General features: G+C 39.8%; 3 non-coding genes across 3 annotated transcripts; all 3 read left to right on the forward strand.

Annotated features, from left to right (window-relative positions):
• Nucleotides 1–1,771: 1,771 nt before the first annotated feature.
• TRNAD-GUC (transfer RNA aspartic acid (anticodon GUC)) lies at nucleotides 1,772–1,843 on the forward strand. The gene has a single exon. It is a non-coding gene; the product is annotated as a tRNA-Asp (tRNA).
• Nucleotides 1,844–2,691: 848 nt separating this feature from the next.
• Nucleotides 2,692–2,763, forward strand: TRNAD-GUC (transfer RNA aspartic acid (anticodon GUC)). Its single transcript has one exon. It is a non-coding gene; the product is annotated as a tRNA-Asp (tRNA).
• A 5,476-nt stretch (nucleotides 2,764–8,239) lies between these two features.
• TRNAD-GUC (transfer RNA aspartic acid (anticodon GUC)) lies at nucleotides 8,240–8,311 on the forward strand. The gene has a single exon. It is a non-coding gene; the product is annotated as a tRNA-Asp (tRNA).
• The last annotated feature ends 8,101 nt before the right edge of the window (nucleotides 8,312–16,412 follow it).

Below are 16,412 nucleotides of genomic sequence, written 5' to 3' on the forward strand. Positions count from 1 at the left end.
ATTGGCCACTGGCTCTCATTGTTATTACAATTTAAAATTACTTGCTGTTCCCTTTTATCACGTTAATTTCACCAAACGTTGAGTCACCTGCTGCACTCAAAAGCCTGAACTTTTAAAAATGAATCCTTCTTCATTTCAAGCTATTATCTACTGAGAACATGAGTTTTTTTCTGTTATAATTGCTGTCAATCACGAATTAGCCCCACTCTGACCGAGTCCTCGATAGTAACGTCGTTAGTTTCCCCACATGGAACGCGGGAGACCAGGGTTCAATTCCCCGACGGGGAGAACTATTCTTTTAAAAAATGTTTTGGCCTCTGGCTCTCCTTATTGTTATTACTATTTGAAAGGACTTCCTCTTGACTTTAATCACGTGATTTTCCCTAATCGTTAGGTAACCTGCTGCTCTAACCAGCTTGAACTTTTAAAGATGAACCCCTCTTCATTTCAATCGGTAATATGCCGAGTATATGGGTTCATTTCTACTTGTTATAATATCAGTCAATCTAGAATCAGTCGCATTCTGAGTGAGTCCTCGATAGTAATGTGGTTAGTATCCCCGCCTGTCACGCGGGAGACCAAGGTTCAATTCCCTGTCAGGGAGAGCAACTCTTTTTAAAAAGAAAAAGGCCACTGGCTCTCATTGTTATTACAATTTAAAATTACTTGCCGTTCCCTTTTATAACGTTAATTTCACCAAACGTTAAGTCATCTGCTGCACTCAAAAGCCTGAACTTTTAAAGATGACTCCTTCTTCATTTCAAACGATTATTTATTAAGTATTAGAGATTATTCCTAGTTATAATTTCTGTCAATCACAAATCTGCCCCACTCTGAACGATTCCTCGATAGTAAAGTCGTTCGGTTCCCCACATGTAACGCGGGAGACCAGGGTTCAATTCCCCGTCGGGGAGAGCAACTCTTTGTAAAAAAATGGCCACTGGCTCTCATTGTTATTACAATTTAAAAGGACTTGCTCTTGACTTTATTCACGTGATTTTCACCAATTGTTAAGTAACCTGCTGCTCTAACCAGCTTGAACTTTTAAAGATAAACCCCTCTTCATTTCAATGGGTAATATGCCGAGTATATGTGTTCATTTCTACTTCTTATAATTTCAATGAATCTACAATCAGCCTCATTCTGAGCGAGTCCTCGAAAGTATAGTGGTTAGTATCCCCGCCTGTCACGCGGGAGACCAGGGTTCAATTCCCCGTCGGGGAGAGCAACACTTTTAAAAAAGAAATTGGCCACTGGCTCTCATTGTTATTACAATTTAAAATCACTTGCTGTTCCCTTTTTTAACGATAATTTCTCCAAACGTTAAATCACCTGCTGCACTCAAAAGCCTTAACTTTTAAAGATGAATCCTTCAACATTTCAAGCCATTATTTATTGAGTATTAGAGATTATTTCTAGTTATAATTTCTGTCAATCACAAATCTTCCCACTCTGACCGAGTCCTCGATAGTAAAGCCGTTAGGTTCCCCAAATGTAACGCGGGAGACCAGGGTTCAATTCCCCGTCGCGGAGAAAAACTCTTTTTAAAAAAATGGCCACTGGCTCTTATTGTTATTACAATTTTAAAGGACTTGCTCTTGACTTCATTCACGTGATTTTCACCAATTGTGAAGTAACCGGCTGCTCTAACCAGCTTGAACTTTTGAAGATAAACCCCTCTTCATTTCAATCGGTAATATGCCGAGTATATGGGTTCATTTCTACTTTTTATAATATCAGTCAATCTAGAATCAGTCGAATTCCGAGCGAGTCCTCGATAGTATAGTGGTTAGTATCCCCGCCTGTCACGCGGGAGACCGGGGTTCAATTCCCCGTCGGGGAGAGCTACACTTTTTAAAATGTTTTGGCCACTGGCTCTCATTGTTATTACAATTTTAAATCACTTGCTGTTCCCTTTTATAACGTTAATTTCACCAAACGTTAAGTCACCTGCTGCACTCAAAAGCCTGAACTTTTAAAGATGACTCCTTCTTCATTTCAAACGATTATTTATTAAGTCCTAGTTACAATTTCTGTCAATCACAAATCTGCCCCACTCTGACCGAGTCCTCGATAGTAAAGTCGTTAGGTTCCCCACATGTAACGCGGGAGACCAGGGTTCAATTCCCCGTCGGGAAGAACTACTCTTTTAAAAAAGAAAATGGCCACTGGCTCTCATTGTTATTACAATTTAAAATTACTTGCTGTTCCCTTTAATCACGTTAATTTCACCAAACGTTGAGTCACCTGCTGCACTCAAAAGCCTGAACTTTTAAAAATGAATCGTTCTTCATTTCAAGCTATTATCTACTGAGAATATGAGTTTTTTTCTGTTATAATTGCTGTCAATCACGAATTAGCCCCACTCTAACCGAGTCCTCGATTGTAAAGTCGTTAGGTTCCCCACATGTAACGCGTGAGACCAGGGTTCAATTCCCCGTCGGGGAGACCTACTCTTTTAAAAATGTTTTGGCCTCTGGATCTCCTTATTGTTATTACTATTTGAAAGGACTTGCTCTTGACTTTAATCACGTGATTTTCCCTAATCGTTAGGTAACCGGCTGCTCTAACCAGCTTGAACTTTTGAAGATAAACCCCTCTTCATTTCAATCGGTAATATGCCGAGTATATGGGTTCATTTCTACTTTTTATAATATCAGTCAATCTAGAATCAGTCGAATTCCGAGCGATTCCTCGATAGTATAGTGGTTAGTATCCCCGCCTGTCACGCGGGAGACCGGGGTTCAATTCCCCGTCGGGGAGAGCTACACTTTTTAAAATGTTTTGGCCACTGGCTCTCATTGTTATTACAATTTTAAATCACTTGCTGTTCCCTTTTATAACGTTAATTTCACCAAACGTTAAGTCACCTGCTGCACTCAAAAGCCTGAACTTTTAAAGATGACTCCTTCTTCATTTCAAACGATTATTTATTAAGTCCTAGTTACAATTTCTGTCAATCACAAATCTGCCCCACTCTGACCGAGTCCTCGATAGTAAAGTCGTTAGGTTCCCCACATGTAACGCGGGAGACCAGGGTTCAATTCCCCGTCGGGAAGAACTACTCTTTTAAAAAAGAAAATGGCCACTGGCTCTCATTGTTATTACAATTTAAAATTACTTGCTGTTCCCTTTAATCACGTTAATTTCACCAAACGTTGAGTCACCTGCTGCACTCAAAAGCCTGAACTTTTAAAAATGAATCGTTCTTCATTTCAAGCTATTATCTACTGAGAATATGAGTTTTTTTCTGTTATAATTGCTGTCAATCACGAATTAGCCCCACTCTAACCGAGTCCTCGATTGTAAAGTCGTTAGGTTCCCCACATGTAACGCGTGAGACCAGGGTTCAATTCCCCGTCGGGGAGACCTACTCTTTTAAAAATGTTTTGGCCTCTGGCTCTCCTTATTGTTATTACTATTTGAAAGGACTTGCTCTTGACTTTAATCACGTGATTTTCCCTAATCGTTAGGTAACCTGCTGCTCTAACCAGCTTGAACTTTTAAAGATAAAACCCTCTTCATTTCAATCAGTAATATGCCGAGAATATGGGTTCATTTCTAGTTGTTATAATATCAGTCAATCTAGAATCAGTCGAATTCCGAGCGAGTCCTCGATAGTATAGTGGTTAGTATCCCCGCCTGTCACGCGGGAGACCGCGGTTCAATTCCCCGTCGGGGAGAGCTACACTTTTTAAAATGTTTTGGCCACTGGCTCTCATTGTTATTACAATTTTAAATCACTTGCTGTTCCCTTTTATAACGTCAATTTCACCAAACGTTAAGTCACCTGCTGCACTCAAAAGCCTGAACTTTTAAAGATGACTCCTTCTTCATTTCAAACGATTATTTATTAAGTCCTAGTTACAATTTCTGTCAATCACAAATCTGCCCCACTCTGACCGAGTCCTCGATAGTAAAGTCGTTAGGTTCCCCACATGTAACGCGGGAGACCAGGGTTCAATTCCCCGTCGGGGAGACCTACTCTTTTAAAAATTTTTGGCCTCTGGCTCTCCTTATTGTTATTACTATTTGAAAGGACTTGCTCTTGACTTTAATCACGTGATTTTCCCTAATCGTTAGGTAACCTGCTGCTCTAACCAGCTTGAACTTTTAAAGATAAAACCCTCTTCATTTCAATCAGTAATATGCCGAGAATATGGGTTCATTTCTAGTTGTTATAATATCAGTCAATCTAGAATCAGTCGCATTCTGAGCGAGTCCTCGATAGTATAGTGGTTAGTATCCCCGCCTGTCACAAGGGAGACCGGGGTTCAATTCCCCGTCTGGGAGAGCAACTCTTTTTAAAAAGAAAATGTCCACTGGCTCTCAATGTTATTACAATTTAAAATTACTTGCTGTTCCCTTTTATCACGTTAATTTCACCAAACGTTGAGTCACCTGCTGCACTCAAAAGCCTGAACTTTTAAAGATGAATCCTTCTTCATTTCAAGCTATTATCTACTGAGAATATGAGTTTTTTTCTGTTATAATTGCTGTCAATCACGAATTAGCTCCACTCTGACCGAGTCCTCGATAGTAACATCGTTAGTTTCCCCACATGGAATGCTTGAAACCAGGGTTCAATTCCCCGTCGGGGAGAACTACTCTTTTAAAAATGTTTTGGCCTCTGGCTCTCCTTATTGTTATTACTATTTGAAAGGACTTGCTCTTGACATTAATCACGTGATTTTCCCTAATCGTTAGGTAACCTGCTGCTCTAACCAGCTTGAACTTTTAAAGATAACCCCTCTTCATTTCAATCGGTAATATGCCGAGTATATGGGTTCATTTCTACTTGTGATAATATCAGTCAATCTAGAATCAGTCGAATTTTGAGCGAGTCCTCGATAGTATGGTGGTAAGTATCCCCGCCTGTCACGCGGGAGACCGGGGTTCAATTCCCCGTCGGGGAGAGCTACACTTTTAAAATGTTTTGGCCACTGGCTCTCATTGTTATAACAATTTAAAATGACTTGCTGATTCCTTTTATAACGTTAATTTCACATAACGTTAAATCACCTGCTGCACTCAAAGCCTGAACATTTAAAGATGACTCCTTCTTCATTTCAAACGATTATGTATTAAGTATTAGAGATTATTTTTAGTTATAATTTCTGTCAATCACAAATCTTCCCACTCTGACCGAGTCCTCGATAGTAAAGCCGTGAGGTTCCCCCAAATGTAACGCGGGAGACCAGGGTTCAATTCCCCGTCGGGGAGAGCAACTCTTTTAAAAAAAAAATGGCCACTGGCTCTCATTGTTATTACAATTTAAAATGACTTGCTGTTCCCTTTTATCACGTTAATTTCACCAAACGTTGAGTCACCTGCTGCACTCAAAAGCCTGAACTTTTAAAGATGAATCCTTCTTAATTTCAAGCAATTATTTACTGAGAAAATGAGATTTTTTTGTTATAATTGCTGTCAATCACGAATTAGCCCCACTCTGACCGAGTCCTCGATAGTAACGTCGTTAGTTTCCCCACATGGAACGCGCGAGACCAGGGTTCAATTCCCCGTCTGGGAGAACTACTCTTTTAAAAATGTTTTGGCCTCTGGCTCTCCTTATTGTTATTACTATTTGAAAGGACTTGCTCTTGACTTCAATCACGTGATTTTCACCAATTGTGAAGTAACCGGCTGCTCTAACCAGCTTGAACTTTTGAAGATAAACCCCTCTTCATTTCAATCGGTAATATGCCGAGTATATGTGTTCATTTCTACTTCTTATAATTTCAATGAATCTACAATCAGCCTCATTCTGAGCGAGTCCTCGAAAGTATAGTGGTTAGTATCCCCGCCTGTCACGCGGGAGACCGGGGTTCAATTCCCCGTCGGGGAGAGCAACACTTTTAAAAAAGAAATTGGCCACTGGCTCTCATTGTTATTACAATTTAAAATCACTTGCTGTTCCCTTTTATAACGTTAATTTCACCAAACGTTAAGTCATCTGCTGCACTGAAAAGCCTGAACTTTTAAAGATGACTCCTTCTTCATTTCAAACGATTATTTATTAAGTCCTAGTTACAATTTCTGTCAATCACAAATCTGCCCCACTCTGACCGAGTCCTCGACTGTAAAATCGTTAGGTTCCCCACATGTAACGCGGGAGACCAGGGTTCAATTCCCCGTCGGGGAGAGCAACTCTTTTTAAAAAAATGGCCACTGGCTCTCATTGTTATTACAATTTAAAAGGACTTGCTCTTGACTTTAATCACGTGATTTTCACCAATTGTTAAGTAACCTGCTGCTCTAACCAGCTTGAACTTTTAAAGATAAACCGCTCTTCATTTCAATCGGTAATATGCCGAGTATATGGGTTCATTTCTACTTCTTATAATTTCAGTCAATCTACAATCAGCCTCATTCTGAGCGAGTCCTCGATAGTATTGTGGTTAGTATCCCGCTTGTCACGAGGGAGACCGGGGTTCAATTCCCCGTCGGGAGAACTCTTTTAAAAAAGAAAATGGCCACTGGCTCTCATTGTTATTACAATTTAAAATTACTTGCTGTTCCCTTTTATCACGTTAATTTCACCAAACGTTGAGTCACCTGCTGCACTCAAAAGCCTGAACTTTTAAAAATGAATCCTTCTTCATTTCAAGCTATTATCTACTGAGAACATGAGTTTTTTTCTGTTATAATTGCTGTCAATCACGAATTAGCCCCACTCTGACCGAGTCCTCGATAGTAACGTCGTTAGTTTCCCCACATGGAACGCGGGAGACCAGGGTTCAATTCCCCGACGGGGAGAACTATTCTTTTAAAAAATGTTTTGGCCTCTGGCTCTCCTTATTGTTATTACTATTTGAAAGGACTTCCTCTTGACTTTAATCACGTGATTTTCCCTAATCGTTAGGTAACCTGCTGCTCTAACCAGCTTGAACTTTTAAAGATGAACCCCTCTTCATTTCAATCGGTAATATGCCGAGTATATGGGTTCATTTCTACTTGTTATAATATCAGTCAATCTAGAATCAGTCGCATTCTGAGTGAGTCCTCGATAGTAATGTGGTTAGTATCCCCGCCTGTCACGCGGGAGACCAAGGTTCAATTCCCTGTCAGGGAGAGCAACTCTTTTTAAAAAGAAAAAGGCCACTGGCTCTCATTGTTATTACAATTTAAAATTACTTGCCGTTCCCTTTTATAACGTTAATTTCACCAAACGTTAAGTCATCTGCTGCACTCAAAAGCCTGAACTTTTAAAGATGACTCCTTCTTCATTTCAAACGATTATTTATTAAGTATTAGAGATTATTCCTAGTTATAATTTCTGTCAATCACAAATCTGCCCCACTCTGAACGATTCCTCGATAGTAAAGTCGTTCGGTTCCCCACATGTAACGCGGGAGACCAGGGTTCAATTCCCCGTCGCGGAGAGCAACTCTTTGTAAAAAAATGGCCACTGGCTCTCATTGTTATTACAATTTAAAAGGACTTGCTCTTGACTTTAATCACGTGATTTTCACCAATTGTTAAGTAACCTGCTGCTCTAACCAGCTTGAACTTTTAAAGATAAACCCCTCTTCATTTCAATGGGTAATATGCCGAGTATATGTGTTCATTTCTACTTCTTATAATTTCAATGAATCTACAATCAGCCTCATTCTGAGCGAGTCCTCGAAAGTATAGTGGTTAGTATCCCCGCCTGTCACGCGGGAGACCGGGGTTCAATTCCCCGTCGGGGAGAGCAACACTTTTAAAAAAGAAATTGGCCACTGGCTCTCATTGTTATTACAATTTAAAATCACTTGCTGTTCCCTTTTTTAACGATAATTTCTCCAAACGTTAAATCACCTGCTGCACTCAAAAGCCTTAACTTTTAAAGATGAATCCTTCAACATTTCAAGCCATTATTTATTGAGTATTAGAGATTATTTCTAGTTATAATTTCTGTCAATCACAAATCTTCCCACTCTGACCGAGTCCTCGATAGTAAAGCCGTTAGGTTCCCCAAATGTAACGCGGGAGACCAGGGTTCAATTCCCCGTCGCGGAGAAAAACTCTTTTTAAAAAAATGGCCACTGGCTCTTATTGTTATTACAATTTTAAAGGACTTGCTCTTGACTTCATTCACGTGATTTTCACCAATTGTGAAGTAACCGGCTGCTCTAACCAGCTTGAACTTTTGAAGATAAACCCCTCTTCATTTCAATCGGTAATATGCCGAGTATATGGGTTCATTTCTACTTTTTATAATATCAGTAAATCTAGAATCAGTCGAATTCCGAGCGAGTCCTCGATAGTATAGTGGTTAGTATCCCCGCCTGTCACGCGGGAGACCGGGGTTCAATTCCCCGTCGGGGAGAGCTACACTTTTTAAAATGTTTTGGCCACTGGCTCTCATTGTTATTACAATTTTAAATCACTTGCTGTTCCCTTTTATAACGTTAATTTCACCAAACGTTAAGTCACCTGCTGCACTCAAAAGCCTGAACTTTTAAAGATGACTCCTTCTTCATTTCAAACGATTATTTATTAAGTCCTAGTTACAATTTCTGTCAATCACAAATCTGCCCCACTCTGACCGAGTCCTCGATAGTAAAGTCGTTAGGTTCCCCACATGTAACGCGGGAGACCAGGGTTCAATTCCCCGCCGGGAAGAACTACTCTTTTAAAAAAGAAAATGGCCACTGGCTCTCATTGTTATTACAATTTAAAATTACTTGCTGTTCCCTTTAATCACGTTAATTTCACCAAACGTTGAGTCACCTGCTGCACTCAAAAGCCTGAACTTTTAAAAATGAATCGTTCTTCATTTCAAGCTATTATCTACTGAGAATATGAGTTTTTTTCTGTTATAATTGCTGTCAATCACGAATTAGCCCCACTCTAACCGAGTCCTCGATTGTAAAGTCGTTAGGTTCCCCACATGTAACGCGTGAGACCAGGGTTCAATTCCCCGTCGGGGAGACCTACTCTTTTAAAAATGTTTTGGCCTCTGGCTCTCCTTATTGTTATTACTATTTGAAAGGACTTGCTCTTGACTTTAATCACGTGATTTTCCCTAATCGTTAGGTAACCTGCTGCTCTAACCAGCTTGAACTTTTAAAGATAAAGCCCTCTTCATTTCAATCAGTAATATGCCGAGAATATGGGTTCATTTCTAGTTGTTGTAATATCAGTCAATCTAGAATCAGTCGCATTCTGAGCGAGTCCTCGATAGTATAGTGGTTAGTATCCCCGCCTGTCACGAGGGAGACCGGGGTTCAATTCCCCGTCTGGGAGAGCAACTCTTTTTAAAAAGAAAATGTCCACTGGCTCTCAATGTTATTACAATTTAAAATTACTTGCTGTTCCCTTTTATCACGTTAATTTCACCAAACGTTGAGTCACCTGCAGCACTCAAAAGCCTGAACTTTTAAAGATGAATCCTTCTTCATTTCAAGCTATTATCTACTGAGAATATGAGTTTTTTTCTGTTATAATTGCTGTCAATCACGAATTAGCTCCACTCTGACCGAGTCCTCGATAGTAACGTCGTTAGTTTCCCCACATGGAATGCTTGAAACCAGGGTTCAATTCCCCGTCGGGGAGAACTACTCTTTTAAAAATGTTTTGGCCTCTGGCTCTCCTTATTGTTATTACTATTTGAAAGGACTTGCTCTTGACATTAATCACGTGATTTTCCCTAATCGTTAGGTAACCTGCTGCTCTAACCAGCTTGAACTTTTAAAGATAACCCCTCTTCATTTCAATCGGTAATATGCCGAGTATATGGGTTCATTTCTACTTGTGATAATATCAGTCAATCTAGAATCAGTCGAATTTTGAGCGAGTCCTCGATAGTATGGTGGTAAGTATCCCCGCCTGTCACGCGGGAGACCGGGGTTCAATTCCCCGTCGGGGAGAGCTACGCTTTTAAAATGTTTTGGCCACTGGCTCTCATTGTTATAACAATTTAAAATGACTTGCTGATTCCTTTTATAACGTTAATTTCACATAACGTTAAATCACCTGCTGCACTCAAAGCCTGAACATTTAAAGATGACTCCTTCTTCATTTCAAACGATTATGTATTAAGTATTAGAGATTATTTTTAGTTATAATTTCTGTCAATCACAAATCTTCCCACTCTGACCGAGTCCTCGATAGTAAAGCCGTGAGGTTCCCCCAAATGTAACGCGGGAGACCAGGGTTCAATTCCCCGTCGGGGAGAGCAACTCTTTTAAAAAAAAATGGCCACTGGCTCTCATTGTTATTACAATTTAAAATGACTTGCTGTTCCCTTTTATCACGTTAATTTCACCAAACGTTGAGTCACCTGCTGCACTCAAAAGCCTGAACTTTTAAAGATGAATCCTTCTTAATTTCAAGCAATTATTTACTGAGAAAATGAGATTTTTTTGTTATAATTGCTGTCAATCACGAATTAGCCCCACTCTGACCGAGTCCTCGATAGTAACGTCGTTAGTTTCCCCACATGGAACGCGCGAGACCAGGGTTCAATTCCCCGTCTGGGAGAACTACTCTTTTAAAAATGTTTTGGCCTCTGGCTCTCCTTATTGTTATTACTATTTGAAAGGACTTGCTCTTGACTTCAATCACGTGATTTTCACCAATTGTGAAGTAACCGGCTGCTCTAACCAGCTTGAACTTTTGAAGATAAACCCCTCTTCATTTCAATCGGTAATATGCCGAGTATATGGGTTCATTTCTACTTTTTATAATATCAGTCAATCTAGAATCAGTCGAATTCTGAGCGAGTCCGCGATAGTATAGTGGTTAGTATACCCGCCTGTCACCCGGGAGACCGGGGTTCAATTCTCCGTCGGGGAGAACTCTTTTTAAAAAAAAATGGCCACTGGCACTCATTGTTATTACAATTTAAAATTACTTGCTGTTTCCTTTTATCACGTTAATTTCACCAAACGTTGAGTCACCTGCTGCACTCAAAAGCCTGAACTTTTAAAGATGAATCCTTCTTCATTTCAAGCTATTATCTACTGAGAATATGAGTTTTTTTCTGTTATAATTGCTGTCAATCACGAATTAGCCCGACTCTGACCGAGTCCTCGATAGTAACGTCGTTAGTTTCCCCACATGGAACGCGGGAGACCAGGGTTCAATTCCCCGTCGGGAAGAACTACTCTTTTAAAAAATGTTTTGGCCTCTGGCTCTCCTTATTGTTATTACTATTTGAAAGGGCGTGCTCTTGATTTTAATCACGTGATTTTCCCTAATCGTTAGGTAACCTGCTGCTCTAACCAGCTTAAACTTTATAGATAAACTCCTCTTCATTTCAATCAGTAATATGCCGAGTATATGGGTTCATTTCTACTTGTTATAATATCAGTCAATCTAGAATCAGTCGCATTCTCAGCGAGTCCTCGATAGTATAGTGGTTAGTATCCCCGCTTGTCACGCGGCAGACCGGAATTCAATTCCCCGTCGGGGAGAGATACACTTTTTAAAAGGTTTTGGCCACTGGATCTCATTGTTATTACAATTCAAAATCGTTAATTTCACCAAACGTTAAATCACCTGGTGCACTCAAAAGCCTTAACTTTTAAAGATGAATCCATCTTCATTACAAACGATTATTTATTAAGTATTAGAGATTATTTCTAGTTATAATTTCTGTCAATCACAAATCTGCCCCACTCTGACCGAGTCCTCGATAGTAAAGCCGTTAGGTTCCCCAAATGTAACGCGGGAGACCAGGGTTCAATTCCCCGTCGGGGAGAAAAACTCTTTTTAAAAAAATGGCCACTGGCTCTTATTGTTATTACAATTTAAAAGGACTTGCTTTTGACTTCAATCACGTGATTTTCACCAATTGTGAAGTAACCGGCTGCTCTAACCAGCTTGAACTTTTGAAGATAAACCCCTCTTCATTTCAATCGGTAATATGCCAAGTATATGGGTTCATTTCTACTTTTTATAATATCAGTCAATCTAGAATAAGTCGAATTCCGAGCGAGTCCTCGATAGGATAGTGGTTAGTATCCCCGCCTGTCACGCGGGAGACCGGGGTTCAATTCCCCGTCGGGGAGACCAACACTTTTAAAAAAGAAATTGGCCACTGGCTCTCATTGTTATTACAATTAAAAATCACTTGCTGTTCCCTTTTATAACGATAATTTCACCAAACGTTAAATCACCTGCTGCACTCAAAAGCCTTAACTTTTAAAGATGAATCCTTCAACATTTCAAGCTATTATTTATTGAGTATTAGAGATTATTTCTAGTTATTATTTCTGTCAATCACAAATCTTCCCACTCTGACCGAGTCCTCGATAGTAAAGCCGTTAGGTTCCCCAAATGTAACGCGGGAGACCAGGGTTCAATTCCCCGTCGCGGAGAAAAACTCTTTTTAAAAAAATGGCCACTGGCTCTTATTGTTATTACAATTTAAAAGGACTTGCTCTTGACTTCAATCACGTGATTTTCACCAATTGTGAAGTAACCGGCTGCTCTAACCAGCTTGAACTTTTGAAGATAAACCCCTCTTCATTTCAATCGGTAATATGCCGAGTATATGGGTTCATTTCTACTTTTTATAATATCAGTCAATCTAGAATCAGTCGAATTCCGAGCGAGTCCTCGATAGTATAGTGGTTAGTATCCCCGCCTGTCACGCGGGAGACCGGGATTCAATTCCCCGTCGGGGAGAGCTACACTTTTTAAAATGTTTTGGCCACTGGCTCTCATTGTTATTACAATTTTAAATCACTTGCTGTTCCCTTTTATAACGTTAATTTCACCAAACGTTAAGTCACCTGCTGCACTCAAAAGCCTGAACTTTTAAAGATGACTCCTTCTTCATTTCAAACGATTATTTATTAAGTCCTAGTTACAATTTCTGTCAATCACAAATCTGCCCCACTCTGACCGAGTCCTCGATAGTAAAGTCGTTAGGTTCCCCACATGTAACGCGGGAGACCAGGGTTCAATTCCCCGTCGGGAAGAACTACTCTTTAAAAAAAGAAAATGGACACTGGCTCTCATTGTTATTACAATTTAAAATTACTTGCTGTTCCCTTTTATCACGTTAATTTCACCAAACGTTGAGTCACCTGCTGCACTCAAAAGCCTGAACTTTTAAAGATGAATCCTTCTTCATTTCAAGCTATTATCTACTGAGAATATGAGTTTTTTTCTGTTATAATTGCTGTCAATCACGAATTAGCCCGACTCTGACCGAGTCCTCGATAGTAACGTCGTTAGTTTCCCCACATGGAACGCGGGAGACCAGGGTTCAATTCCCCGTCGGGAAGAACTACTCTTTTAAAAAATGTTTTGGCCTCTAGCTCTCCTTATTGTTATTACTATTTGAAATGGCGTGCTCTTGATTTTAATCACGTGATTTTCCCTAATCGTTAGGTAACCTGCTGCTCTAACCAGCTAAAACTTTATAGATAAACTCCTCTTCATTTCAATCAGTAATATGCCGAGTATATGGGTTCATTTCTACTTGTTATAATATCAGTCAATCTAGAATCAGTCGAATTCTGAGCGAGTCCTCGATAGTATAGTGGTTAGTATCCCCGCTTGTCACGCGGGAGACCGGAGTTCAATTCCCCGTCGGGGAGAGATAGACTTTTCAAAAGGTTTTGGCCACTGGATCTCATTGTTATTGCAATTCAAAATCACTTGCTGTTCCCTTTTATAACGTTAATTTCACTAAACGTTAAATCACCTGGTGCACTCAAAAGCCTTAACTTTTAAAGATGAATCCATCTTTATTTCAAACGATTATTTATTAAGTATTAAAGATTATTTCTAGTTATAATTTCTGTCAATCACAAATCTGCCTCACTCTGACCGAGTCCTCGATAGTAACGTCGTTAGTTTCCCCACATGGAACGCGGGAGACCAGGGTTCAATTCCCCGTCGGGAAGAACTACTCTTTTAAAAAATGTTTTGGCCTCTAGCTCTCCTTATTGTTATTACTATTTGAAATGGCGTGCTCTTGATTTTAATCACGTGATTTTCCCTAATCGTTAGGTAACCTGCTGCTCTAACCAGCTAAAACTTTATAGATAAACTCCTCTTCATTTCAATCAGTAATATGCCGAGTATATGGGTTCATTTCTACTTGTTATAATATCAGTCAATCTAGAATCAGTCGCATTCTCAGCGAGTCCTCGATAGTATAGTGGTTAGTATCCCCGCTTGTCACGCGGCAGACCGGAATTCAATTCCCCGTCGGGGAGAGATACACTTTTTAAAAGGTTTTGGCCACTGGATCTCATTGTTATTACAATTCAAAATCGTTAATTTCACCAAACGTTAAATCACCTGGTGCACTCAAAAGCCTTAACTTTTAAAGATGAATCCATCTTCATTACAAACGATTATTTATTAAGTATTAGAGATTATTTCTAGTTATAATTTCTGTCAATCACAAATCTGCCCCACTCTGACCGAGTCCTCGATAGTAAAGCCGTTAGGTTCCCCAAATGTAACGCGGGAGACCAGGGTTCAATTCCCCGTCGGGGAGAAAAACTCTTTTTAAAAAAATGGCCACTGGCTCTTATTGTTATTACAATTTAAAAGGACTTGCTTTTGACTTCAATCACGTGATTTTCACCAATTGTGAAGTAACCGGCTGCTCTAACCAGCTTGAACTTTTGAAGATAAACCCCTCTTCATTTCAATCGGTAATATGCCAAGTATATGGGTTCATTTCTACTTTTTATAATATCAGTCAATCTAGAATAAGTCGAATTCCGAGCGAGTCCTCGATAGGATAGTGGTTAGTATCCCCGCCTGTCACGCGGGAGACCGGGGTTCAATTCCCCGTCGGGGAGACCAACACTTTTAAAAAAGAAATTGGCCACTGGCTCTCATTGTTATTACAATTAAAAATCACTTGCTGTTCCCTTTTATAACGATAATTTCACCAAACGTTAAATCACCTGCTGCACTCAAAAGCCTTAACTTTTAAAGATGAATCCTTCAACATTTCAAGCTATTATTTATTGAGTATTAGAGATTATTTCTAGTTATTATTTCTGTCAATCACAAATCTTCCCACTCTGACCGAGTCCTCGATAGTAAAGCCGTTAGGTTCCCCAAATGTAACGCGGGAGACCAGGGTTCAATTCCCCGTCGCGGAGAAAAACTCTTTTTAAAAAAATGGCCACTGGCTCTTATTGTTATTACAATTTAAAAGGACTTGCTCTTGACTTCAATCACGTGATTTTCACCAATTGTGAAGTAACCGGCTGCTCTAACCAGCTTGAACTTTTGAAGATAAACCCCTCTTCATTTCAATCGGTAATATGCCGAGTATATGGGTTCATTTCTACTTTTTATAATATCAGTCAATCTAGAATCAGTCGAATTCCGAGCGAGTCCTCGATAGTATAGTGGTTAGTATCCCCGCCTGTCACGCGGGAGACCGGGATTCAATTCCCCGTCGGGGAGAGCTACACTTTTTAAAATGTTTTGGCCACTGGCTCTCATTGTTATTACAATTTTAAATCACTTGCTGTTCCCTTTTATAACGTTAATTTCACCAAACGTTAAGTCACCTGCTGCACTCAAAAGCCTGAACTTTTAAAGATGACTCCTTCTTCATTTCAAACGATTATTTATTAAGTCCTAGTTACAATTTCTGTCAATCACAAATCTGCCCCACTCTGACCGAGTCCTCGATAGTAAAGTCGTTAGGTTCCCCACATGTAACGCGGGAGACCAGGGTTCAATTCCCCGTCGGGAAGAACTACTCTTTAAAAAAAGAAAATGGACACTGGCTCTCATTGTTATTACAATTTAAAATTACTTGCTGTTCCCTTTTATCACGTTAATTTCACCAAACGTTGAGTCACCTGCTGCACTCAAAAGCCTGAACTTTTAAAGATGAATCCTTCTTCATTTCAAGCTATTATCTACTGAGAATATGAGTTTTTTTCTGTTATAATTGCTGTCAATCACGAATTAGCCCGACTCTGACCGAGTCCTCGATAGTAACGTCGTTAGTTTCCCCACATGGAACGCGGGAGACCAGGGTTCAATTCCCCGTCGGGAAGAACTACTCTTTTAAAAAATGTTTTGGCCTCTAGCTCTCCTTATTGTTATTACTATTTGAAATGGCGTGCTCTTGATTTTAATCACGTGATTTTCCCTAATCGTTAGGTAACCTGCTGCTCTAACCAGCTAAAACTTTATAGATAAACTCCTCTTCATTTCAATCAGTAATATGCCGAGTATATGGGTTCATTTCTACTTGTTATAATATCAGTCAATCTAGAATCAGTCGAATTCTGAGCGAGTCCTCGATAGTATAGTGGTTAGTATCCCCGCTTGTCACGCGGGAGACCGGAGTTCAATTCCCCGTCGGGGAGAGATAGACTTTTCAAAAGGTTTTGGCCACTGGATCTCATTGTTATTGCAATTCAAAATCACTTGCTGTTCCCTTTTATAACGTTAATTTCACTAAACGTTAAATCACCTGGTGC

This window comes from Lampetra planeri, chromosome 66 (assembly GCF_965212315.1).
Source record: "Lampetra planeri chromosome 66, kcLamPlan1.2.h2, whole genome shotgun sequence".
Classification (NCBI taxonomy): domain Eukaryota; kingdom Metazoa; phylum Chordata; class Hyperoartia; order Petromyzontiformes; family Petromyzontidae; genus Lampetra; species Lampetra planeri.